Source organism: Protopterus annectens, chromosome 5.part0 (genome assembly GCF_019279795.1).
Source record: "Protopterus annectens isolate FY-2018-M chromosome 5.part0, PAN1.0, whole genome shotgun sequence".
NCBI lineage: Eukaryota > Metazoa > Chordata > Ceratodontiformes > Protopteridae > Protopterus > Protopterus annectens.
Genome location: NC_056735.1, coordinates 848,870,116 through 848,897,785, shown reverse-complemented (window position 1 = coordinate 848,897,785; position 27,670 = coordinate 848,870,116). Strand labels below are relative to the sequence as shown.

At 38.3% G+C, this 27,670-nt stretch overlaps 1 protein-coding gene across 2 annotated transcripts in view; it reads right to left on the bottom strand.

Moving 5' to 3' along the window:
• Positions 1 to 27,670, bottom strand: part of MRE11 (MRE11 homolog, double strand break repair nuclease) — a 1,653,959-nt gene that overhangs the window by 133,464 nt on the left and 1,492,825 nt on the right. The gene's annotated exons all lie outside the window — the stretch shown is intronic.

Below are 27,670 nucleotides of genomic sequence, written 5' to 3'. Positions count from 1 at the left end.
GTCCTATTTATTTCAGTGCTGAGGTTCAAGTCTCTCGAGGCGTAGCTCGATGGGATTTGGATTTTCTGAGGTGCAGCATGTCCATTAATTCGGGTTGGACATGGCTTTATATGTCAGGCACAGATCGCCTCTGAGCAGGCGGTATGCCACTGAGTAGAGCTGGAGTTTCTTTAACCGGGCAGCATATGGCATCTGTTTGAGCCCTTTGATCCTCTTGGTGAGGTACTTTTGGGGTCTTTCCAGTTGCTGCAGGTGTCTGGTAAGGTACATCCCAAAAGGGGCATTGTACTCAATTATGGGCCTGATGAGGGATGAGTAAAGAGGCACGATGACCTCCCTGATCTAGATGTGAATCCCTTCATGATTAGGTGGGCAATATAAAATGTTTTTCTAACCACTTTGGCCACGTGGTTGTCAAATGAGAGATTGCTATCAACTTGGGTCCCCAGGTCCCTAATTTCTTCTTCTGTACTTAATGGATTACCACCTATGTGGTAATTTGTGGGCACTTTGTTTTTGCCAAAGGGGATGACTATACACTTTTGGCGTTTAGCTTGAGGCCATGGCTCTGGCACCAGTTGTCTGTTTCTATGAGGCCCTTTTGGAGGATGCTTGTGTCGGCTGGAGAGTCGATTATGGCCCAGTTTGCAGTCATCTGCGAACTTGGTCAGCCACAGTCCTTCCGTGTTGGCCTGTACCTCCGAGAAATATATACCGAACAAGAGAGGTCCCAGGACTGAGCCTTGTGGGATGCCACTTGTAACTGGTTTGGAGTCTGACATGGCTCCAGCAATTCTAACCATGTGGGTTCTGTCCTTGAGCCAGTTTGCAACCCATCTAGTGACATAGGGGTTTATATTTAAGCTGGTGAGCTTATCTATAATGCCCAAGTGGGGTATTGTATCGAAGGCTTTTGAGAGGTCCAGGTAGGCTGTGTGGACCACCCTCCCCTCGCCAATGGCCTTGGTGACTGTTTCAAAGAAATCGACCAGGTTTAAGAGGCAGGATCTGCCCTTAACAAAGCCGAACTGGGTAGGATCCAGTGTCTGTAGGTCCCCAATATCTTTATTTATGAGGTCCATGATGATCCTTTCCATAGCTTTACAGACCAAGCTAGTCAGGCTTATGGGGCGATAGTTTCCAGGATCCGTTGAGGCATCACCTTTGTGGAGAGGGACCACTGTTGCTGTATGCCACTCTTTGGGTACATATCCTGTAGTAAGGCTGAGATTGAACAGTAGTTTTATGTTTGGGTTTAGCTCTTCTTGGAGTTCATGTAGGGCGCAGCCCGGGACACCATCTGGTCCCATTGATGCTGTGTTTTTTGCTTTGGAGAGGGCAGCTCTTACCTGAGCATCTGAGATGTCAGGGGGGCAGCACTCTGCTGGGACAAATATTTGTCCTTTTGGTGGGGAGGGGGGGAGAAGTTTGCGCTGAACCTGTCAGCTAGGATGTTGGCAATGTCTGTGGGTTCGGTGTATTTTTGTCATTTTGGACTAATTCTGAGCATATCTGGGAATTCCCACCCAGGTTCCTAACATAACTAAAGAAAGCCTTGTGATTATCCTTAGTGTCCTGTGCAATTTTTCTCTCGAAGCTGGCCTTAGACGATTTTATGAGTGCCCATAGTTTTTTGCTAATACTGATCAGAGATGCCTTCCCTTTTTGGGATTTTGCTCTATCATGTAGTAGCTTCCTCCTTCTATTGTATAGTTTGTTTATGGCTGGGGTCCACCAGACAGGAAGTCTGCTTTTGGAGAATTGGGTCTTGGTTTTACTTGGGATTGCATGATCCATGCATTCCTGAAGGTGTTCATAGAATGCGTTTATAAAGGATTCTACGGTCTGGGCCGTATTTTCCACAGGCCCAAGGGCTTTGAAGGATTCCACCTTGGTTTTGAGGAGTGTAAAATTTGCTTTAGAGAAGTTTTTCACTGTGGTTTTCTGGGCAGGGGGTGGGGTCGGGATGTGAATATCCAGTGAGATTAGTTTATGGTCTGATCTTACCAGTGAGGGATACACTTCTGGTCTGGAGCATAGAGTCCCCATGTTGGTGATGATCAGGTCCAGTATGTTTTCCCCTCTTCTGGGAGTGGTAACAAGTTGTTCCATAGCATATGAGTTTATAAATTCTAGGAACCTTTGGGCTAGGGTGTTGGAGCTAGAGTAATGCTTCCAGTCTATGTTTGGGTAGTTGAAGTCGCCCAATATAATGGTGTTTGGAGAGACCTTCATATTTTCCAGTGTTCTCAGGAAGGCTGAGTGGGGTTCCTGGGTTTGGAAGGGTGGTCTGTAGCAGGCTATAAACTGGAAGGCAGTTTTACCCACTGTTAGTTGCACATGGATAGTCTCTGATGCTTTGTGCTGTGCCACCAACCTGGAGGTGTGGGTACATTTGATGAATATTGATACTCCCCCTCCTTTTGTGGTTCGGTCCAAGTTTTGGGGCTGAAAAGCAAGGTATGAGGTATAACCTGGTAGTGCTGGGGTGCTCTCGGGAGCCTTGAACCAGGTTTCTGTTACTGCACAGATATCGATGTTCTCCATGCTAAGGAGAGTTTCGAGTGTGTGCATCTTGAGGTTTAGACTTCTGGCGTTGAGTAGCATTACTCTTAGTTTCTTATCCCTTGTGATACCTATGGAGGTGGGTTTGTCTTTTGAGCCTTGCCTAAAAAAGGCACTACGGGGGTAGCAAGAGCCTTTGCCAATATCCGAAAGCCCAGGGGTGACAGGTGCAAGCCGTCCCTAGCGAAGCATCGTGGCTTGTCGAGCATGTCATCCCAGGCTGACAGACATTGGATCCCCTTTGAATGACACCAATACTTAAGTCAATTGTTGAAATTGATCATCTTGTCTTCATATTGTGGCATCATTCTTGGTGCGGGTAAGATGCTAGTCAAGGTCAGAGTCATACCAGCCTGGGCTACATGCACAGAGAGCTCCTCTATGTCTCTTTTCATGTAGACCAGGAAGGTACGTCTCAGGTCATTCACACCAGCATGGACAATGACTGAGTCATATTTGTACTTGCCTTGGAGTGACCTGAGTGCTTGTGTTATGTGGCGGATCCTAGCGCCTGACAGGCAGCTCACCGTGACCTTCTCCTTGTTCAGCCTGGTGAGCGGGATGTCAGTGTGCCTGACGATAGAGTCACCTATTACAAGTGTATCAGGTGTGTTGTTTAGCCTTAAGGACTGTGACTGTTCGGCACACTGGCTTTGTGAGCTATGTGTTGCACATGTTTTGTTTTGGGGTAGCGGTTGCCTGGGTGTCTGCTTTGGAGGTCTCTGCTGCTTAGGCAGATTTTTATTTAGAGCTTCTGAGTATGTTTTTGTGTGTTTATGCGTTTGGTTTGCTGTCGTAGTAGGTCTATGTGAGACTGGAATCGTAGTGAGCGTCGTTTCCTTCTCCTCCTGACTGGTTACGCCAGTACTGAGTTGAGAGAGCTTAGCCTCCAGTTTGGCTATATGGTTGCATCTCTCACATGTGTTGGAATTTGTTGGGAGGAGGAGAGGGTTGTCTGTGTACATGAGGCAGTTGTAACATTGCCTCAAGATTCCCAGATTCACCAGCTGGATCGGTGAGGAGATTGACAACTGACCTTTGGATATGCTAGAATAGTATTGGGAATTCCTTTATAATTGAAAAAAGGGCCAATGGGGAACAAGGTCCTCAAGTGGAGTTTGTGAGGGTGTAGTGCTTTTAATTTTTTAGTGCTGACTTATACAATTGCTTTAGTGAGCAAGTGCCAGGTAACTTAAATGCAATGTGTTATAGGTAACTTAAATGCAAAAACGACAAACAGTAACTTTCTTTCAAGTGAAACAATGAAATGAGTACAGTAAGCAATGCAGATATCACTAGGGATCCTAAGCACCAGATTGGGGATCAGTACCAGGTACCAGTATAGAGAGTTATAGCTGTGCGTGGAGATTGCACAGATAAGTATCTTCTGGCGAACAGCTGGATATTTCCCCTAGCTTTCTTTGTCAGACAGGTCATAAAATGGTTGCTTTGAAAATCTGATCAAGCACAAAAATATATGAACGTAGAATAAATAAAACATCTCAAATTAAACCTTGTAGTATTCAGCACTATGGCTCAACATTTATGTCATGAATGTGCCATTTGTTACCTTTCAAGCCATAGCTGCTTCATATTCTTAAAACCGTTCTTGCATTTGTTATAGTCTTACTGCCTTTAATACTGGATACTCACTATTTTCAGTACCCTTCTTCATTATCCATTCTTTTCTGAATCTCACAACAGAACAGTTACAGCTAAAGCACATTTTAATCAAAACAGCCAGTCACCCAGAAGCTATTGAACTTTTCACAGCTTCACTCCTTTAAAATGATAATTCGTCTGACATTATTCAGCAAAACAGACATGTGCATGCTTTTATAGACATATTCCCTTTATTTAATTTTAACTCCTGGCAAGATCATGCACTCTAAAACTTGTAAAAGCAATTAAAATTATAATCTTATATAAAAGATAACCACGTAACCAACAATGCTACCAGCTGACCTTTTTATAGTCATCTAATGCTATACAAGTCATTCTGGCGTGAAGATCTACAGTTCCATATATTAAAACTTTTCTTTCTTTCTTTCTTTCATGCTTTAGAGCACCAGAATTCATTCTGCTACATTAATGACATTTAATAATAGACTCAACCATAATTTACGGCTGAGAGCACTTCTTTTTATAGTAAGGAAAATAAGCAGTTTAGAACAAACGTAAATGCGGGAAAATATACGCACTTTCCTGGTGGCCTGTACCCTTATTACATGATTCAAGGTAACAATTTACATTTGATTTAAATACTGTGATTTAGTGGATATATGAGGGCAATGTTTATAAAAATGACGTGCTAACTAAGTCTACCTTCTAATAAAACTATATATATTTGCTGTCATATCCTCTCCAGTATATTGCCAAAACAAATGATGATTTTAAGCTAGAATTAGAAGTTTCAGAATCTTAATTGTCACCATGTACTAAGTGCTGATATTAAATGTAAATATATCTGTTACAATCATCTTATTTTGCAAAAAGAAAATTTTTAGAAAGAAATTGTTAATGTAGGGCAGTAAAGGAAGATAGAAACATTCAAAACTGCACAGTAAAAACTTTAAATAAGTAAAATATAAAAAATGCTTTCTTAGTAGCGGGATGTTACATAAAGCCATATAGGCAAGGCCTGAGCTCTTTATAAAACCATCCTACCACAAGGGGAGCACTCAGGACACAAACAGAGAGCTTTATTTTTACAACTGCCCTTCTGAAAACTAAAAATAACCCATCTCACAGCTGGTGTTTCAGAAGGTGAGAGAGGACGCTTCAGTGTCTGATTTTTGAGGTTAACCAACCTACCTACCAACACACAAAGCTAACCACATAAAAAACTGAGAGGGAAGTGACAGGGTTTGTAAATATTGCAAATAGTTTTAAGTACCCACACAATAACAAAGAATCTTTACAAAGAGCTATTTCAATATATGCAGTTAACTCCTTCATCACAGACCCATACAACTCAACCATACCCACCTTCTCAACCACAGAAATCTTAATAATCTTCCTAAAACTTAATGACAACAAGAACCTCTGCATCACTGTCCTCTACATTTCCCCTAGCAACAATATTGTCACACGAGAGGAAATCTTAGCTTGGACATCAAACAACATAACTTCAGAAACAATAATTCTTGGAGACGTTAATATTAATTGGTTAGATGTCTCCCAGCAACACTCCCCAACAAACATCAACCTATATAACTACAGCCAGGTAATCACTGATATTACCAGACCTAACAGAAACAGCAGCAGTGGTATAATCCTAGATTGGATCATGGTCTCCTACCCCAATAAAATATCCAGCACAGGAACCCTTCAAAACAATATCAGTGACCACTTACCTGTTTATATAGTTCATAAAACCACATCCTCATTAAACAAACATCAATATAGAAACACCAGAGACTTATCACATTTTTGCCCTATTACCTTTAACATCTCTTTAAAAAGCATTAACTGGGATCCGTTAAGACTACTTCCCCCTTGATGAAGCAGTTGAATTTTTCAAATCTACGTTTCTTAACATCTTAAACAACCTTGCTCCCTCCCCGGCTAAAATGCGTAAAAGCTAGGCACTCCCCATGACATAAGCACAAAAATCCTTCTGACCTTATAACCTATAGATACCTTCACAACCAAGTAAAGCGCCTAGTTTTTAAGGACAAAAAAGACTACTACCATAATCTACAAAACCAACACAAAAACAACCCAAAACAATTCTGGAGCTCAATCAACCTTCTTTCTCTTGGATTAAACAACAACCCTGCCCAAATTCAGAAAAAAAACCCCATTGAAATAGCCACACTCTTCAACACATATTTCATAGACATTATACATCTTACCACAAATTTCCCTCATAACCAGCCTAAACCATCAGAGTCCCCATCTACAAATACCATCTTTCCCCACTCATATAACTTCACTCTAGCACCTATCCCTACTGCCGCAGTAAAAAACTACTTCTCAAATTAAAACCTTGTACTACTGCCCCTGACAACCTGCCCCCAGATTTGCTTCAAATAGCTGCAAACTCCATTACCTATCCTGTCAGCTTACTTCTTAATAGGTCCATCAAAGAGTCTTATGTTCTCTCCATTTGGAAAAAGGCATTCATCCTCCCACTGCACAAAGGTGGTAACAACAGAGACATCACCAACTTTAAACCCATCGTCATTCTTTCTCCCATCTCAAAAATCCTGGAAAAATGTATTCACAACCAACTCCAAAACGTTTTACTCAGCAATAATCGACTATCACCAACCCAGCATGGTTTTAGACCTGGGCATAGTACCACTACAGCTCTCATATCGTCCTGTGACTATGGCAACCAGGCTAGAGACTCTTCTCTATTTCTTGACCTTTCCAAAGCCTTTGATACTGTCTCCCATTCTCTTCTTCCTATAAAACTGTCCAACTTAAGAATCTCTCCTTCCAACCTACAATGATTTACTAACTACCTCACAGACAGGCAGCAAGCCACTAAATGGCTACACTCTTTCTCTCCTTTCCTCAACACCACCACCGGAGTACCCCAAGGATCCATCTAAGGGCCTCTGCTTTTCAACAGTTTTATCAATGACTTTCACTATACTCTAACCGACGATAAAGTCATCCAATACGCAGATGACTCCCCTATCATCTGCACTGCTAATTCTTCACCCGATCTCCTGAAACTTATCCAGTCAGCTCTTAGCTCCACCAAAATATGGATGGCTAACAACCACCTTGCCTTAAACCCTAAGAAAACCAAAGTAATGCTATTTACCCCTATGAAGTCCACTACTATAAACAAAGACTCTTTTACTGTTCTCTCTTAAGATAACACTACCATTGAGGTAGTCACACATACTAAACTCCTAATGGTCACTACAGATGAACACCTAACCAACATGCACATACACAGCAACATTAAAAAACACACCAAAAACTAGGTATGCCACACCGCCCCAAAACTTTCCTAAAGTACTCCTTAAACTTAAACACTGCCTCATCCTTCCTGCTCCCATCACTTTTGTATGGTGCTCTTCTCTTCACCAACATACAGTCCAGTCTTAAATCCATACTAGACTAGTTCATCACAAATAGGTAACATTTCTCTCACCACTGCACCTGTCTGCGACTACTAAACTGGCTGGAACTTCCTCCTCATCTTACATACATACAACTAACAACTGCCCACAAACTAATATTCAATTCATCTACCTGCCCTTCCTTTTCTTCTCTATTCACCCTGTACCACCCTAACAGACCTCTCCGCTCTGAAAATCAAATGCTTTTACAAGTAGGAAAACCTAACCTTTCCACTGATCAAATGCTCCACCCCATTTCCACTGCTAGACTATGGAACTGTCTCCCTCCCCAGCTCAGATCCATTAGTAATGCTTCCTTCTTCAAAAAATCTTTGAGACATCTCTCCTCCAAATGGCTTTGCTCATGTGCTAGCTCCTCACAATCTATAACCTGACTTTACCGCTCTCCTACTATTCCATTCCTTCAGTAAAAAAGGTAGTATCTGACTGTACTAAAACAATACACTGTGAAACTTGTTGTAGTATTCTATTCTGTTGCTGTTTACTATTCAAATGTTTACATTGTTTTAAATCATTGTTCTTAAAGTTTTCGATTCTAATGTATGTATTATACATTGTGGAGCTTTTCTCCCCGGGTCTCCACTGAAAATGGGTACCTTTTGGCCCAGTGGGTAAACAAATGCAAATAAATAAATAAATAAGCAAACTGACTCTCCAAGGTATCTGCTTTGATTTTTATTTTTCTCCAGAACTGCTCCTCTTGGGACTACCTTTATCAGACATTTCATTCAAAACATGCTGGTACAAACTAATTTTCATGAACCCTGTAGATCTTACCCAGAGGAACTACAATTTATTTTCTTGGTGGACTACAGTTTCTCCCTGTATTCTGAGAGTACCATACAACCCTCAGCCTGGCAACATCTTTCATTACCATGCTCCTAGCTATACAATTACAAACATGTTTTTCTTTCTCCTCTCACCTTCAACCACTGTTAAACTCACTTATTTTGCTGCCCTCCTGCTCACCCTCTAGAATCATGCCACTTATAGCTCATACTCCTTCCACCTTCTGTATATCCTGTTTCCTGCAACAACCACTAGCTTTGACTACTTTTGCAGCAATACTGGCTTTCCATTTTCCTTATTTCTAATCTCAGTTTCCAAAACTGAGTATTCCATCTCTAATCTACTCCAACAGCTTATTCAACCTTACAGTTTGCATACAGTATCAAAAGTCACTTGTTGTCCAACAGTGAAAAATTCACACCAAGAAAATTGCACATTACCATGTTTGACTTTGTATTCATATACTTCCCCACTGTCTAAACTGCAAAACAGCACGATCAGCTTTAGCTAAAGATGTCTCCATCTGGGTATTCCAAGCCCCTTTGCATTCTTTAGGACAACATCCAAAATTATGTTCTTTCTGGTAAATTTCAAGCTAGTTGACTAAATAACTAAAGTTCCCAAGATTGAATTTTTTTCCTCTATTTGGAAGACAAAGTTATGTGTAGTAGTACTACTACTAAAACATGACTGAAGATCCAAAACGGACATCACAAATTCCAGGGTATATCCACTAACACTACTGTAGAGGTGATGGCATGTCATTATTTGTAAAAGAACTCTTCAAAGTGCTCAGCTGAAATTCTAATTCTCAGAACAATGAGACTGAAAGTACAGACATGGTAAATATATACTAAGTCTGAGGTTGGGGGACCTCCAAGTATTCTCTCTACTCCACGGTATAGCTCTTGTAATCAGTATTAGGGATATCAGGGTATGGGGGCACTTCTGATACACTGCTCACACTCACCTAAATATCAGTGGTACTGAATCAAATGACGCAATGCAAAACACCATCTCCAACCCAAAAATTACATCCTGACTAGACAACAGAATGTAAGTATCAATGAAAATCTAATCATTTGGGGGGATTTCCATTATCCAAACAATGAAATAGTAAAATGAACATTGATTAAAACACCAAAATATCAATCAACTATATTAATTAAAATAGTTGAGAACAAATAGTAGAAAATCAAACTGGGGTGGTAATAGCTTAGATATATTTACAAACCTACAATATTTCTGCTACCCACTCATAGTTATACCCTCTATAATTAACATATAATATGAAACCATCATATTTAATGCAACAGCAAAATCAAACTCGGATATAAACAGATCATTCAGTCCTAGACGTTGCCAATGGAAATGCAATAAATTACATACTTATTAAAAATATTCAGAGTTTATGGTCTTTAGTGTCCCAGATTAATGCATTTAGGGTACTATAAATGCTTTGTGTAGTATTACCTTCTACATTCATAAGCATATCCTATTAAGGCATAAATGGATTGGTAAATTCAACAAAAATAAATTAAATTTTTGATACAGTCAAAAGAAAAAAAGAGGTATTACTAAGCTTTTAAAATTACACTATTTATAACAATAAAATGAGGTTAAATAAAAAAAAAAAAAAAAAAAAGCTGTGTGCTTTAGGACTTTGACCACAGATCTATGCAGCACAGGATATGAAGCTTTCCTGTGCTTTAACTCCTCCTTTTACTTATAATGTATCCCACTTCCAAATATTCTTCTGATGGAAAATGTGTTGTGCAAGAGTAAAGCAACATTAAGTTAATATTATAGGATATACTCCTCCACTAGATGCCTTCATCTGAAGTTAAAGTTAAGGAGGGATGTTATACTGAAGAAGAAAATGGCCTCCGATCATCTATTTCTATTGTTATGCTAAGGGCATAAGTTTTATATCCAGAGTGTTCTACTGAAGAACAACCAAGGTCTTGAGATGACTTTTCAGCCTGAATTGCCTTTCAAAGTATACAGAGAAGCCCATGTCTTGGTGGCACAAATATTGCTTGAGGATGTGTTTTTCGAAAAGCTTGAGATGAAGCCATTCTTACTGACTGTACAACAGGGGCACATACCAAGGACAGTACAGTTGTGTTAGGAATTTACAAATTCTGTAAATGTTTCAGTATACTCACTATTGCAATTGTGACATCTGTGGTTTCTGACTAAAGGGAGCCTGATGAATGGCATAACTTCCATAGCTTTACTTTCCCTGCCTTCTGGCTTTTGCCAACTTCCTCCAAGATAGACATAAGAAACTTGGTGGTATTATCGGGATGCAGTCTAATGCCACTATTAAACCCTTCCTTCTTCATCTGAGTCACACGGCCTTTGCCATTTCAAAGCACAAGTGGACCTTGGGAGGGATCACAGCAAGCAATGACCTAACCATAAGCCCAAGCCACATCTCTGGGTTCTAGATGAGTCCTGAAAAAAGGAGAATGCCTGGAAAGGGGTAGAAGGCAGGCATAACGTAAGGTGAACAGTGTATCTACCTTAATCCCAGGATCCCCAATGGGAAAGAGGTCGGTATGGTGGGTGAGAAATTAAAAAGTACCACAACGTGTACTAAAATTCTCAGTGTTGCAGACGTGAAAACTGTAAAAACATCCAGAGCTCAGGTTCTTCTAGGTGAATGGCCTTGAGTAGGTTGTAAGGACAGAAAACCTTGAAGGATAGCTGTAACAAACTTTGCCTTGGCACCTGATGCATAATATACGTTAGTGTGTAGAGGAGGCAGAGATGAATGACCAGGTAACTGCTTTCAGAAAGGACTGATTGCATACCTGAGAATGGAAATGAAGGCTGCAGCAGCTCTAGCTGAATGGCACTGACAATATCAGCAGCAGTGTTAGTATGAAAGGAGTAACAAAAACAAATACGGTGGGTTTGCCATTTAGATAGCTGTCAGTTTTGAGCCCACTCTTCCCCATACCCTCAGCAAATGAGATAAACAGCCAGCTGGTCTTACTTTCTTACAAACTTTGTCCTCTCCAAGTAAAATCTCAGCTGAATATGTACATCCAAAGAATTTAAGACATCATCTCCCCTTTTCTATGGATTTTTGAAAGACAATAAGACAGGTAGATAGTTTACCATCATGTTCTCAACAGACAGGCGGTTGAATCCACCTGCACAAGTCCTGCATTGTGAAAGCTGTAATGTCAAAAACTGACATTACCGACTGTCCAACCTTTCCCCCCTTTCAGACCCATGGAAATGCTTGTTCCTGGGTCAAGAGCTGTAGGGAGGTTTTGAGGATCGGTGTTTGTGGGTATACCAGAAGTCATCATTCCAATTGTCGTGGAATGGTTCAACACATTGGAGGACTCAACCGCCTGTGCCTTGAGTAAATAATAATAAACCCAGGTAAATATTGTCCATTCCCACACTCTCATAGCTTCTCGACACAGGGGATAAGATCTGGTTCCCCCTGTTTATTGATATACCAGACTACTGACATATTGTCCGTCTGAATTGCATTTGTTCCTAGAGGGAGATGAGCATGAAGGGTTTGCAATGCAAGAAGAACCGTTCTCATCTCTAGAACACTGATATGCAGAAAGGTCTCAGAAGGGGACCACATGCCTTGGACTTTTCTTACTGAACAGTACCCCACCCCCCACTCCAGTAGGGAGGCGTCCATGGTCACCGTGGTCTTGGACAAGGCAGGTTGAAACAGGCGTCCCTTGAGGAGATCCAGAGACTGAATCCACCACCAAAGGGAGTCCCTGCATGCTTTCGAGATTCTCACTGGAAAGGACAAAGGGAGGTCTAACAGAGATCACTGAACAGCCAGTGTCCACTGTAGAACTCTCATACGGAGACATGCCCTAAGAAAAAGAGTGATCGTGGCCGGCAGAGAACCTAATGCCCACAACACTGTTTCGGCTGATGGAGACTGAGTCTGAAGAATGTGTAGGATGTGCAACCTCAGACTGCGCAACCTGTCTGATGTGAGGAACCCCCTCATTTGTATTGTGTCCAGCCATGCCCCAATGAAGTCCAACACTTAAATTGGGAGTAAGGCAGATTTGTCTATATTGATTGTGATGCCCAACTTGTTGGATAGCCAAAGAAAGGAGTCCCTGGCCTGACGAAGTAGATGCTCTGAAGGGGCAGAAGAGAGCCAATTGTTTAGGAAAGACCTGAATGCCCTAAAGCCTTAGATGAGCCACTACTACCACCATTACTTTGGTGAACACCTGGGGGGGTTCTGATGAGACCAAAGGGAAGGGCTCGAATTTGGTAATGATTGGCTCCCAGCCGTAAGCGAAGGAACCTCTGGGAGCACCTGTCCATCTTGAGGTGGCAGTACGTGTCCTGGAGATCGAATGAGCAGATCCAGTCTCTGGCCTGCAGCTAGGACAGGAAAGATTGAATCGTGACCATCCGGACTTTTGTCTTGCTTACAAACAGGTTCAATTGGGACAGATCTAAAATTGGTCTGAGGTCCCCCATCTTCTTTGGCACTAAAAACAACCTGGAATAAACCCTGGATCTGGACTGGTCTGTGGGGACCAGTTGGATGACTCACTTTCGTAGCAGTGATTCTATTTGCACTGCTGCCTCCTCCCGCTGCATGGGTGGAAGGTCCGGGAGGTGTTTGGTGGATGGGGGAGGTTCTTTAAACGGGCCGAAATATCCTCTGGATATAATTTGCAACACCCACTGATCTGTTGTAATGGTAACTGAAAAGTTCGTAGAAGAGTCAGAAACATTTCTGGTACCATCATTAATGGACGAAAGTTTGAGTGTAAGGAGAGATTTAAGTGCAAGTCGTGTGGGGTTGTATATATAGCGGAGTGTGGGTGCAAGACTACAAAGTGGTACATTGGACAGACTAGGAGGGGAGTAAAAGTGAGGATAATGAAACATCCGGGAGATATTCGGAATAGAAATTTTAGAAGTCCAGTAGGAGAGCATTTCTGCAACACTCATGGGGGGGATGATAGTTCTTTTTCTTCAGCATTTTGGCCAGCCCTGTGTCATGTAGAGGAGGTGATTTAAAACAGAAATTGAACTCTTTAGAGAGTAAGATGATTCTAAATTATGGCACTTTGTTCCCTAGGGGACTAAATTTGGAAGTCAATATAATATAAAATACTGAATAAGTTGGTCTGAAGGGTCGTATTAAGTTAATTTCATAATGTATTGTAACATTTACATTAACGTTTTATTTTATTTTAATAATATTATCTGCATTTTTATGATAATGTCGAATAGTTTTTTGGCAAAGCCTTAGTGAAGTTATATCAGTCAGTGTGATTTAGTTTTGCATTGTGCTCTTTAAGATGTAATTGATAACAACTGAATGTTTAATGAGTGAGGGGTTCACCTTGTGTATTTACTGTGTACGTGCACTTGATTTTGTATCCTTGAAAGCTAAAGGCAGAGGTACCAGATCTCTGTTTGGTGCTAGTAAACTGTTTCACAACTGTTGCAATTGTGTGTTTTTTTTTTCATCATCTTGTTCAGTATTCTTGAATTTTGAATTTTATAATGTCTTTGGACAAAGCAAATCTTGTTCCAGGGGTAGTTCAAACCCCTTTGGCACAAGATAAACTACTGTTTGCTGAACTGGTGAGAGAAAGGGAATCTAAGTTGGTGAATCGTGACCCTGGTGTATGGCTGACACTACTGATTTGAGTTTGCAGTTTGAACAACTCCAGCGGTTAATGGCTAAAGGGTATTATTACAGAATTATGTAGAAATGGGTGTCACACCGAGAGGTTTAAGAACAGACAAACTGCCAGCATGGGATTTTACAGATGAGGAGCAGGATTTTCTGGAGAATTGGAAAAGGGTGTCTCTGCAGTGTACACTAGATTGGATTTGTATACTAATAAGGAGAAACGAGCGTACGAGTGTTAAGTTGCAAGAGTAAGTTACTTGCTTGCAACAAAAATTGTTGAATGACTTTTCAGATACCGTTTTTTCTAACCAAATGGGAGAAATTAAATCCAAATTAGAGAAAGTAGAATCTGATGTGGTTTGACGTAAAAGAAAGAAGCTGGTCCATGATGTCAATGATTTTAAAAACGGAACTGTTTATGCATGGCAATGCACACGTCGAGGAAGACCCAGAGTCATTATGAGGAGATATAGTTCAAGGGAATCCTTGCTTTCATCATATGAAGCTTTACATAAAAAAAAATGCTTCGTTTGAGGACATTGAAGGGGCCCAGTGCTTCTGACTCATCTAATTTTTCATCAGGGAAGAACAATGCACCATCGCCTCAGTCAAGCCAGGGAAAAGGGCGGAAGAATCGAGCAAAGGCAAGAACAAAGAAAAATTGACTGATTTGAGTGGTTTTTGGTATAATGCTAATGTAAATGTTTCATACTTCAGGATGCAGTCACTGGCAGGTGGGTTGTTTAAACACCAAACTGCTTCTAACTATGTGAATTCTATTGAGAAAGTAAATGAAGCAGACAACAATGTTAATAGTTTAAAATTTGTTAATTTGTCTGAATTATGTTTAATGGATTACATGGTTAGTTTATTAAGTAAAGGTACGAAGTTTGTTCCTACAAAAATACCCACACTGGCTGAATTGCTGCTAGACATCAAAGAAATTTTGTCGCAAGTTGCACCTTAGGGTGTATTTTGATAAAAGTAAAAAACATACCATATCTGATTGTAGTTTAAGTCTGGTTGATGAAAACACGGATGAAATTGGTGATTCTTTGTTAGATTTGTCGATTTATGATTATGAAAATTTGTTTGAAAATGAAACACCATATTCTGATAGTAATGTTTGTTTTAATACTGGCTATTGTAAGTTTGTGTTACCTTCCTTACCTACCAGGAGCGACTTTGCACCACCTAGGTGGTCTTCAGCAGTATGCATTTTTGAGCAGGTTTTATGTAAAACTGTGGAATTTGAGTATCCTAAGTTTGTCATAACCAGAAAGCAGCATGAATTTAATCTGTCCAAACATGAATGGATTGAACTGAACAAGCTAAGGGGATGGCTGAAACAGTTTGTTTTTAGACACGCTGATAAAGGCGACTGAGTCATCATGTCCCAAGTGCAATATCATAGAATGGTACAGGATTTGTTACTGGTTGAAGAAGATTACACTTTGCTAACATACAATCCTGTTGTTCATTTCAATAATGAATTGTATGAGCTGTTGGAAAGGGACAAAAGACTGGGTCTTCTTTCAGGTGAAAATGTTAAAACATTAACAATAACTAAGCCTTATGACTGCATAAAAATCAAGTCAATCCTCCTGGTAGGCCAATAGTTTCAGGGATCAATTCCTTTGTTTATAATTGTGAAGCCCGTGCCCTGGCCCAGCAATCAAGGAGCCTCAATCCTCACCACTAACTCCAGTGAGGGGCATCTCATATAGGAGGAAAGGATAACAAATACGCACAGTAAAGTGCAATTTCCCTTAAGAGCACGCAGAGATAACAGTCAGTCCAGGGCGGGTCGCTCCCTTGCTCTCCAGGACCCCAATAAAACTCCCCACTGGCACAGCTATAGGGTCCAGATCTCAGCCTAGTGGACAAGCTAAAGCCTCCAGAACTCTCTCTGTCCAATCAGTGCTTTGTGTCCCTGCCCAAGTAACTGACACACACACACTTTGAGATAAGAGTTTATACAACCACACAGACACTCCTGGGTAAGGCTGGCACAGGTTCTCTAGCTGTGCCCCTTTTTCCCAGACTATACGGTAGTACGACTTACCACCACCCACTAATATTTATCAGCTACTCAAAGGCCCTTAAAATGGTGGCCAATTATTACTGTGCAATATTAATATCCAATTGGTAGTATAACTAAACAGTCAAGGCTTATTAGAGCGACTTGGTATAGGAGCCCTATATACATGCAATGTACTCTTAGAGCTTAACTTATCTCTACAAAAAACAGCCACAGTTGAAAGGTTTAAAATATTTAATAATAAATACTAAAAACACAACACAATACTTCTTACTACACAGTGCTAGTCAAGAGTTCAGAGATCACAGAGAAATACTTAAAATAATTCAGTAGTACAGTTCTGACATCACAGAAAAACACTTAGTCTAATCTTTCTAGTTTCTAGCTATTTTTAAGAGAAAGCACAAGTCTAAAATAACTTACATAAGAGCAAGACGGTGATGATTCAGTTGGATGGTCAAGACAAAAAATGCATAATTCTCTCTGTTTTTAAAATCACATTCCTGGCTCCCATTACATCATTCTTTACACTTCCCTGGGTTCCCAGGCTAACAGAAACTACATTTACATTCTTTTTTTTTTCCATAATAAATCTTTATTGTTATATTATTTTCATACACAAGTAAAAACAAACACAAAATTTTAAAAGAAAAAATACAAAACAAGAGACTACTAACTAATATCACTAACTATCACTCCAAACAAATATACAATATTTACAAGAATGCTTCCATGTAAACATTAAGAACAGAGAAAAAACAAAAAGTAGTTAATAATATTTCCAGTAATATACAGTTTAAATACAACATTCTCTCTAAGCAAGTATATAAATGTGAATACCTTCAAGTTAAAAGTGTTATGCTAATATAATATTAAATATCTGTTCCCAAATTTTTGGGTTATTAATGTTTTTATTATTCGGACTTAAGAGTAGTTTATGAGCTAATATATGCCTTGTTGCCAAAACTTTAAAGCTTTCCCAAGATGTTTAGATGGGTCTAACCAATTAGTGGCTATATAAAGCTTCATTAACAGAAAAATATTAATGCATATAGTACTTTGTGATGTAGGGAGTTCTTTCGGAGGAATATGTAAAATCGTAAATTTCCATGACAATGTTGTACTTTGGTAACCCATCTTCTGAAGTTGAATCTTAAGGGAATTCCAAAGCTTATATATGCATTTACAGCTCCAGAACATATGAAGAAGATCAGCCAGTTGATTTTTATAGTATAGACAAGTTGGAGAGTTTTTAGAATTAAATTTATGCAGGGTAAGGCGTGTATAATATGCATTATTCCATATCATCAACTGGGTATACATCAATTTTTGAAGAGAAGTAGATTTGATAGTCAGGTCAATTGCTTTTAACATCTTACTTTTGTCTGTCACTAAAATTTTCTCTTCCCAATAGTTGGATAACAGAATTTTATCATGAAATTTAAAGTCTTTAATTAAATTATTTGTTGTTGTTATATATTTAATATCCTGTTGGAGGCTTGCCACAACTCAAAGCATTTATTAACATTTTCATCTGCAGGTTTAAAATTTATAAAGTAGCTCATAGCAAGTTCTCTAATTTGTCTCAAAATAACAAGATAATTTTTGGGTAAATTAAATTCTTGTCTTATTTGATTGGGCGAGCGGTCCAGATATTTGTATATATCAATCAAAGTTAAATTAACTATCAGTGGAAACTTTTTAAGATCAATTAATTGATTGTTCAATTTTAAATTAGGATTCCTATGAAAAGGTTGAACAAACATCATATACTGACCCAGATCCAAAGATTGAAATAAATCTTGTATAGATAATATGTTAGTTTTAATGTGTTCAATAATCCCATAAATTTTCAAAGTATATTTACCTAAAAAGGGTATTGCTTTAGGATTAATGTTTAACTTTAGAATATATTTATAATTCAAAATCACCCAAGTTGGTGTCCACTTAGTAGTAGTTGTATCATAGTTGGCAATTCTTAGAATTCTATTAGAGTTCACGATTAGGTAGTACAATTCGAAGTTAGGCAACTCCAGTCCTCCTTTATTTTTTGGGGTCATTAATTTATCATAAGATATCCTGGTTTTTTTTGGTTCCCAAATGAATTTAGCCAATTCTTTATGAATTTTTTTAAAAAATGTCTTCGAAAGTATTAATTGGGCTGACCTAAAAATATAAAGTAATTGTGGTAACACATTCATTTTGACAATTGAAACTTTTGCTAATAGTGGCAATCGTACATTTTTCCACCTCCCGAAATCAGAAATTATTTGGTCCCAAATTGTTTTAATGTTATTATTGTAGAAGTCTTTATTGTCTGTAGAAAACTCAATACCTAAATATTTATTTTTTTCTTTAAATGTTACCTGCCCAACCAAAGGCAATAACGAAAAAGGTTTAGGTGTCTTTAAAGGAAAAATATTGTTTTTTTCCAAGTTAGTTTTGTAGTTAAAGACTTCTGAAAAATCATTAACAGCCTTCAATAATTTGTCAGTGTCAGATATTGGAGATGCACAATAAATATTAAGACCATCCGCAAAATCTGCCATTAAGATTTTAGTTCCATAAATTATTGGGACATTATGATAGACATTCTGTTTAATATACAAGAACAGAGGTTCAAGATAAAGATTAAATAGTAAAGGGGACAAAGGGCAGCCCTGGCGTGTTCCAGTCTTAATCTGTATTCTTTCGGAGAGGCTTCTATTAATGCACAGTGTAGTATAGGAATTACTACATAATATTTGCAACATTTGAACTAATTCATGGGATATATTAAAATAAGGTAAAAGAACAAACAAAAAAATTGTATCAACCCTGTCAAAGGCCTTCTGTGCATCAATTATAAGGGCATAGATATTAAGATTATTTTGTTTAGCATGTGTTATCATAGTATGTAATGTAAGAGTATTATCACTGGTTTGTCTACCTGCCATAAATCCAGCCTGTTCTTTGGATATTATATGAGTCATGATTGTCTTCAGTCTAGATGCTATAATGGAGGTTAGAATTTTCATGTCTACATTCATTAATGATATCGGTCTATAATTATCGGGGTTTTGAGGATCTGAATTGGCTTTATGTATAAAAATAGTCTTTGAGGTATTAAGATGAGGATCATTAATAGTATTCCTAATTATATAGTTAAATATAACTGAAAGTATCTTACCAAAAATATCCGCAAACTTTTTATAAAACTCCACTGTCATCCCATCAGGACCTGGTGATTTATCTGATTTCATATGTTGAATTGTATATACTATGTCTTCTTCAGATATCGGTTTAACTAAATCATTTTGAATATCCTCTCCTATATCTGGAAACTTAATTGATTGTAAAAATTGTTCATAGATTCTATGCAAGGACATATCCTTTTGCCCATCATAAATTTTTGTATATATTTTCTCAAAAATATTAATAATATCCTCTGTTTTAGAATATATTTTATTAAATTGTATTTCCGAAATTTGTAGTGTTGTTTTTGATTGATTAATGATCCTAGCCAACGCTCTCGATGGTGTTTGAACGTGATTAGCATATCTCGCTAACATCTTATATTCTTGGAATGTTAATCTACTATTTTGTATTAAGAAGAGATCCTTCTGACATTTAAATAGTTCTTTCTCTGTTTGTTCATTAAAATTCTGAATCAGTTGTTGATCCAATAATTTAATTTTCGTTTCCAAGTTTTGAATATCTTTATTTAGTATTTTTTTATAATAAGAGGCTTTTTGCAAAAGGATCCCTCTTATTTGTGTTTTAACTGTTGCCCATTCAATATCTGGGGCATATTGTTGTTTCTTTAGACTAACCAGTAAGTCTTTAAGGTACTTTGTAATTTTCTGTATTATTTCTTCCATATTCAGCAGATTTGGATTAAGAGACCAATTATAGCCTCTTTGCCGCAAGGTATCTTTTATCTCCTTAGCAAAACTCAGCGAAATTTTCGAATGATCTGATAAATACCATGCATGTATAACAACTATAGGTTCTAAACTAATCAATGTTATTGAAATCAGGAAGAAATCTATTCTGGACCACATTTTATGACATGGGGAATAAAATGTAAAATTATTTGTACTATTAGCACTGTTTAAATAGTGAAAAGGGTCATATAGTTGAAAGTCTTCTTTAATATCATCCAGTGCCATTACTGCATGCTTATTAAATGCTTTGTGTGGACAAGATCTATCCAACTTCGGATTTTGATAAGTATTCCAGTCACCTCCAACAATTATGTAGTATCTATCAAATTGTGTTAAAATTGAATACAGTGATGTTATGAATATTTGTTGATCATTACAAGGAGCATATATGTTTAAAAGTAAAATAGGTTTATCAAATAAGGTAGATGCCAGAATAACATAGCACCATCGTCCATCTTTATCTGTATTAGAATCTAAAATGTTGTCCTTATATTGGTCTTTAATAATTATAGCTACCCCAGCACTATTTGACTTACCTTCCGATGCTAAATAATAAATAAACAGAGATCTCTCAGGCTAAGGTACCTGCTATGTCCCCAAACAAAAAATGTCAATATCAAGGTGCAGGTACTCCACGACTATTGAAGCCAACCATCAACCAAAAAAGCAAAAATCAATGAAAAATTGTTTATACTTGAACAGCAAAATAACTTTATTCCATGGGTTGTTAGTGCTTTCACGTCTACTCTGGATGCTTCTTCAGACTTTAATAAAACACTTCATCACTTCTGTATTTAAACACTTATCAATTAAACAGTTAACCAATGAAAGCCTTTGTATGAATACATAACTATAAAAAGTCAGAAACTTCTAAATAGATAAAAAGTCAGAAACTTATATTGTGAAAATTAAAAATTCAAAATTCAACATTGACACTAAAATGGATGTAGTAATAGATTATTACTGTTACTAACATTTCAGATGGCAAATAACATATGAATATTTAAAAATACAAGAACATATAAAAACAGCATGTAATAAAAACATTTCAAGTGTATGAAACTACTAAAACACTTCTAAAAATACATATTCCATTTTTATCTATTTAGAAGTTTCTGACTTTTTATAGTTAAGGTGAAGTATAGGTGAAAGGCCGAGGTACCAGATGTCTGTTTGGTGCTAGTAAACTGTTTCACAACTGTTGCAATTGCGTGTTTTTTTCATCGTCTTGTTCAGTATTCCTGAATTTTATAAAAATATAGCTATTAATACCACGTTGGCGTCTTCGCATCCACTGTCGATTTTCCTGTGGCTGCTATTCTGGTGCAAAAGTTGCATCTGTTGCCAGTTTTGTGGAGAAGCAAAAACATCTTATTTCTGACACATTTCACCTGTTTGTCAAGCGCAGGAACATTTATCTGCTTGAAATCCATTTGCATGGGTCTGCCTGTGTTCTGTTCTGCCTCGGATGTAATTCACCCGCAGGGTCAGACCTGATGCTTGGACAATCCTCAAGCTTGCACTGCCAACCTGCATAGCAGGTAGAAGTGGGTTCCTCCTAGTTTGCTAATGAAAAACATACCCATGGTATTGCCAGCAAAGGTATTCACTGTCTTCCTAAATCCAAACTGTCTAAAAGTTTTGAGACATAGTACTGCTGCCATAATCTCTTTTAACATTGCTGTGCCTTTTTCTAACGTTCTTTCCCATGAGCCCACAACATTCAGATATCCCACCACACAATCCCAGGTTGTGTAAGATGAGGCAGTAATGACAGTCTCGCAATGCTGTGCCATCTTGAATGGTAGCCCCGAGTTTAGGTGTACCTGGGATATCCACCAGAAGAGTTCTTTACTTACTGCAAATTAAGAAAATATTTGAAATCGACTGTGTTGACACCATTACTGTTTCCCTAAATTGCTATCATGCTAGAAGGACCATCAGTATACAGCAAGCCATGTACCCCACAAATCTCAAGAACTCTCTTTCTGTGATGCTGTTCTGTTCTGAAACAGCCTGAAGACATTTGGACAATAAGAGTATATGACAGCACTTTATCATGGGGAAGAAAGGCTGTCTGTTGGTCTGTGGCTAGTAATGCTCCCATGAAATGAACTTGCTTAACAGTGGGCAGATGGGACTCTGACAGATTTACAGACAGACCGTGGTCTTTGAAACATTAAAGAGTGAACTGTAATGTTTCCTGAATGGCTGCTTAAATTGTCTAAACAGAGATACACATGAATGACCTTGGTCCTGCAATGAGCAATTACTGGAGCCACGCACTTGGTGAATGTGCCAGCTACAATAGACAAGCCAAAGGACATGAAGGTGCAGTGACAGTGTACTCCTCCCTGTCCTGAATCTCAGAAACTTTTGCACATTTCCATTGAGAACATGGAGATATGCATTCTTCAGCTTCCAGGTGAGAAGCAAGGCCTGAGGGAAAAAAAGAGGTTGAAGGCACTGCAGGGTAAACAGTCTGAATTTTAGTACTTCAGAATTTTAGCTTTGACAAATGTAAAATTTGTCTCCTAGTGCCTTCCTTTCTTGGTATTAGAAACAATCTATAATAAAATTACATCCTGTCTTCCCCAGAAGGTATTTTTTCTATAACCTCTTGAGCGAGAAGGTTCTCTAAAAGAACTGAGATTGCTACCTGGGAACAGGGTGAATTCCTGAGAATTTGGATCTGCAAAGGAAATGGATTTTTCATCCCAGTTTCAGAATGGCAAGGACACACTGGTCATTGTGATGGCCTCCTTCTCCTTCATAAAGACACCAAAAGCAGCCCTCTATCTTTATGGGTGTACAAGAGTTTTGACAAGGGAGATGGAGTGGGGAATCGGGGGTGGCATTTTCATGGCAGGGGGTGGGATGAGTGACTTGAGTTATAACTGCTCCATCTATGCATCACGGTTCTGAGGGCACCTAGGCTTGTCCCTCCCTGTGCTCTCCTTCTCATTTGAGACAGCCATATTCCATGGCATGCTTCTAAATCTACGCACTGTACAACTTTTAAACTTTGGAAGAGCTAATAGGAAATCCTGACACCTCAGCATGTGATGGCTAAAGCTGTAAGGCTTTTCCCAAAGCAGTGGAGTATCCTGCTTTCCTTGTCATTGGGAATAAGGTTCACATATGGCTCTGTTGAGGTACCCTTACAGGAATCGAGGAATATTTTGGCTGGATCAGCTAAAAGGTTCTTGTACAACAATTTATGGGTATCATGTACTCTACAGAAAACCTGGCGGTTTTCTAAGAACAAGGGGGAAGAATACAGCTCCAAAAATGGACTAATGAACTCATATTCCAGTACATGTAAGACTGGAGTTACAGTGAGTGGCTTCAGCTCAGGAAAACCCATAAAAACCCTATCTTATCTTGGCTTCAAGAACTCTTTCTCATTTGAAGGCTTCCACCATCATGTGAAGAGTGTCCCCAGATGAGACACCAATTAGTAGCAAAGCAGGGTAATACGGTATCCTCAGCATTAGATTCAAAACATTACGAGGTAGACATTTAGTTCATATATGCCAGCTCACCCACCTATGAATCATGTCAGCCAGAATCCTCCTCTGGGGTAGGTTCCATTTTTTTTTCATCTCAGCAAAGAACCCAACACCACAGGTATCTCCATGGCTGGATGCTAGGATTTCAAAAAGCTCATGAAATCCTGATCAAGCTGGAACAGGCCCTAGGTTGTACCATGAGTAGCAGAGTGGGATAATGAATCTCTCAGCCTCTGCTGTGGCAAGCAGGCAGTTGTTCATTCAAGCCTGGGCATCGTAGGCCTCAGCAGAATTGTTGCAGCTGCCTAAGAGGTCTCAGGTCACAGGTGGAGGAGGGCCAATACCTCTACATGATCTCCATTAATCTCTACATGAGCTAGTAGCATTTACTAGCCATGATCTGGATTGTTGGTTCCCAAGGAGGCCTCCAAGTTGAATGACAACACTATGGGACTGGCTCAAAAGGACATACCAGTAGCTGAGAGTTTGCTGACCTCCAAAGGTATAAAACCAGAAGAGAATCTGGGTATAGGAGCTGTGAATTCACTGATCCAACTTCAGAGTTATCAGGTTTGGAAAACATATTAGAGTCTGTCAGTTTCCATAGAATGATTCTCTAAAAGTCTGCATTTTGACTTGAAGAAGCCTTGCCAGATGTCATAGTAGAGATGGACCAAGCACATGCATTCTCTATGTTTGACAGCCCCAGGGACTTTCCATGTCATGCTGGATTAATCTTGGGTTAAAGAAAGCACAATGAATGCAACTGTTCATAGGCTTAGAAAAAAAGGCAAGTACAAAACATTTTGTGTGGGATTTGTTTGATGCATTCAAGGCAGTTACTGACCTTTTCAGTTTCACTATCAGAAATCTATCAGTACTTGTAAAGTAGAAAGACAAAGATTTCCCCAATGGAGGTACTTAGCTGGACCACAGAAGCAATACAACATATTGAGCTGACAGTGCTATTACAAGCATGTAACTCAGAAATGCATCAAGAAAGTTCTGAAAGTGGCTTCAGCCTACTCCCTTTTTACACTACTGATGTCAAGAAATTTCGACGGGATGGAGTTGGGCAAAGCCAGAACGTGGACGATAAAGCTCTGTAGGCAGAAATCCAAGATGTTAAGACTATAAAAGGAAATAATATAGTGAATATTTATGGGGTTTTTTTGCATAACAGAATGCAACACTCAGAAAGCCACATGGACAGAGCAATGATCTTCAAGCCCAGTTTGTTAGCGGCACAGGAGACATACAACTAAGAATTTTGTTTGACTGAATTTGTGCTTTCAAGATAAAACTTTAACTGTCAGTGCACATCCCAACAATGTAAAATGCTCTCTCCTCTGTTGAAATAATTTGGGAACAAGACAGGAAGGTTAACTGCCTGCTGCAAATTTAAAGTACAGTTTTGTACCTACCATAAATGTAGATGTCCGAACTGGATAGCATCTGCAGTCATAACAAGTGGGTTGTCCTGTCGTCAGGCAGCCCTGCAGTCGGCCGGATTCCAAAGTCCGGGTCCGGCTTCGGCTGATGTCGCACTCCACCCGGCGTCATCTCTGCTGGTCTTCGGGTATAAAAGCAACAGCCGACGCCATTTTCCTCAGTGTTTCTTGCCCCAGATGCCAGTAGCCCTCTTGCAGGGTAAAATTTGGATAGATGCCAATGTTTCCAAATAGATAGAGGTAAACACAACAATAAGCATATATGTACATATATACAAACAAATACACCATAAAAGACTCCCCAACAGCCAGCTATTAGGAGGGTAAACACCTAGGAGTACCACAGAGGGGAAGGAGGGAGGTTCAAGATAAAGATTAAATAGTAAAGGGGACAAAGGGCAGCCCTGGCGTGTTCCAGTCTTAATCTGTATTCTTTTGGAGAGGCTTCTATTAATGCACAGTGTAGTATAGGAATTACTATATAATATTTGCAACATTTGAACAAATTCATGGGATATATTAAAATAAGGTAAAAGAGCAAACAAAAAATTTGTATCAACCCTGTCAAAGGCCTTCTGTGCATCAATTATAAGGGCATATATATTAAGATTATTTTGTTTAGCATGTGTTATCATAGTATGTAATGTAAGAGTATTATCACTAGTTTGTCTACCTGCCATAAATCCAGCCTGTTCTTTGGATATTATATGACTCATGATTTTCTTCAGTCTAGATGCTATAATGGAGGTTAGAATTTTCATGTCTACATTCATTAATGATATTGGTCTATAATTATCGGGGTTTTGAGGATCTGAATTGGCTTTGTGTATAAAAATAGTCTTTGAGGCGTTAAGATGAGGATCATTAATAGTATTCCTAATTATATAGTTAAATATAACTGAAAGTATCTTACCAAAAATATCTGCAAACTTTTTATAAAACTCCACTGTCATCCCATCAGGACCTGGTGATTTATGTGATTTCATATGTTGAATTGTATATACTATGTCTTCTTCAGATATCGGTTTAACTAAATCATTTTGAATATCCTCTCCTATTTCTGGAAACTTAATTGATTGTAAAAATTGTTCATAGATTCTATGCAAGGACATATCCTTTGCCCATCATAAATTTTTGTATATATTTTCTCAAAATATTAATAATATCCTCTGTTTTAGAATATATTTTATTATTAAATTGTATTTCCGAAATTTGTAGTGTTGTTTTTGATTGATTAATGATCGTAGCCAACGCTCTCGATGGTGTTTGAACGTGATTAGCATATCTCGCTAACATCTTATATTCTTGGAATGTTAATCTACTATTTTGTATTAAGAAGAGATCCTTCTGACATTTAAATAGTTCTTTCTCGGTTTGTTCATTAAAATTCTGAATCAGTTGTTGATCCAATAATTTAATTTTTGTTTCCAAGTTTTGAATATCTTTATTTAGTATTTTTTTATAATAAGAGGCTTTTTGCAACAGGATCCCTCTTATTTGTGTTTAAACTGTTGCCCATTCAATATCTGGGGCATATTGTTGTTTCTTTAGACTAACCAGTAAGTCTTTAAGGTACTTTGTAATTTTCTGTATTATTTCTTCCTTATTCAGCAGATTTGGATTAAGAGACCAATTATAGCCTCTTTGCCGCAAGGTATCTTTTATCTCCTTAGCAAAACTCAGCGAAATTTTCGAATGATCTGATAAATACCATGCATGTATAACAACTATAGGTTCTAAACTAATCAATGTTCTTGAAATCAGGAAGAAATCTATTCTGGACCACATTTTATGACATGGGGAATAAAATGTAAAATTATTTGTACTGTTAGCATTGTTTTTTTATATCAACCCATTGATCATTCATTAAATACGTTTCTTGCAGTAAATAAAATAAACCACGCCTTAGCCTGCAACAATACATGTAACAATAGTTTCCTCTTCTTTAAACTCTGGAGCCCTTTAACATTCCATGAATCTAATTCCCACATTACCAAGGTTGACTGTACGATAAAGGTTTTGGAGAGAAAAGATTAAAAAAAAATACAGTATATTCAAAACCATACATGATCTGGAAGCAATCCATATATCCCTTCCTAAACCAGTGCTTACCCACTCTAACACCTGACCAGGACATATACAGGTCTTGTGTAATATAGAATAACAGAAGGTTTAAGAAAAGAAACAAACAGGAAAACATCACATTATAAAATTTCAAACATGTTCCATAATTGAGACCTATATAATCTAACTTAACTACGACAAAGCCTAAACTAAACATTCCCTAACAAGCACTGCATTGAGCTACATCTCCCCAATCAAGTATATTTAAGCAAATCAAATTAAAATACAATATTACAGTACATATGAAAATAAATTGAAAAAAGGAAGTTTTAATATTTGGATTAGCTATCTATAGATAAACCGCATGCATAGAGACACACAACAACCAAAAAAAAAAAAAAAAACCCATATTAAAATACAACCCTATGTTAAAATAAATATATAGGTAGAAACAGGTATCCCTGGTTATAAACCCACACTATCATAGTTTTATACTAAAGCAAACTACTAACTAACTAATATAAAATGCATTATCACTTTAACACAGTA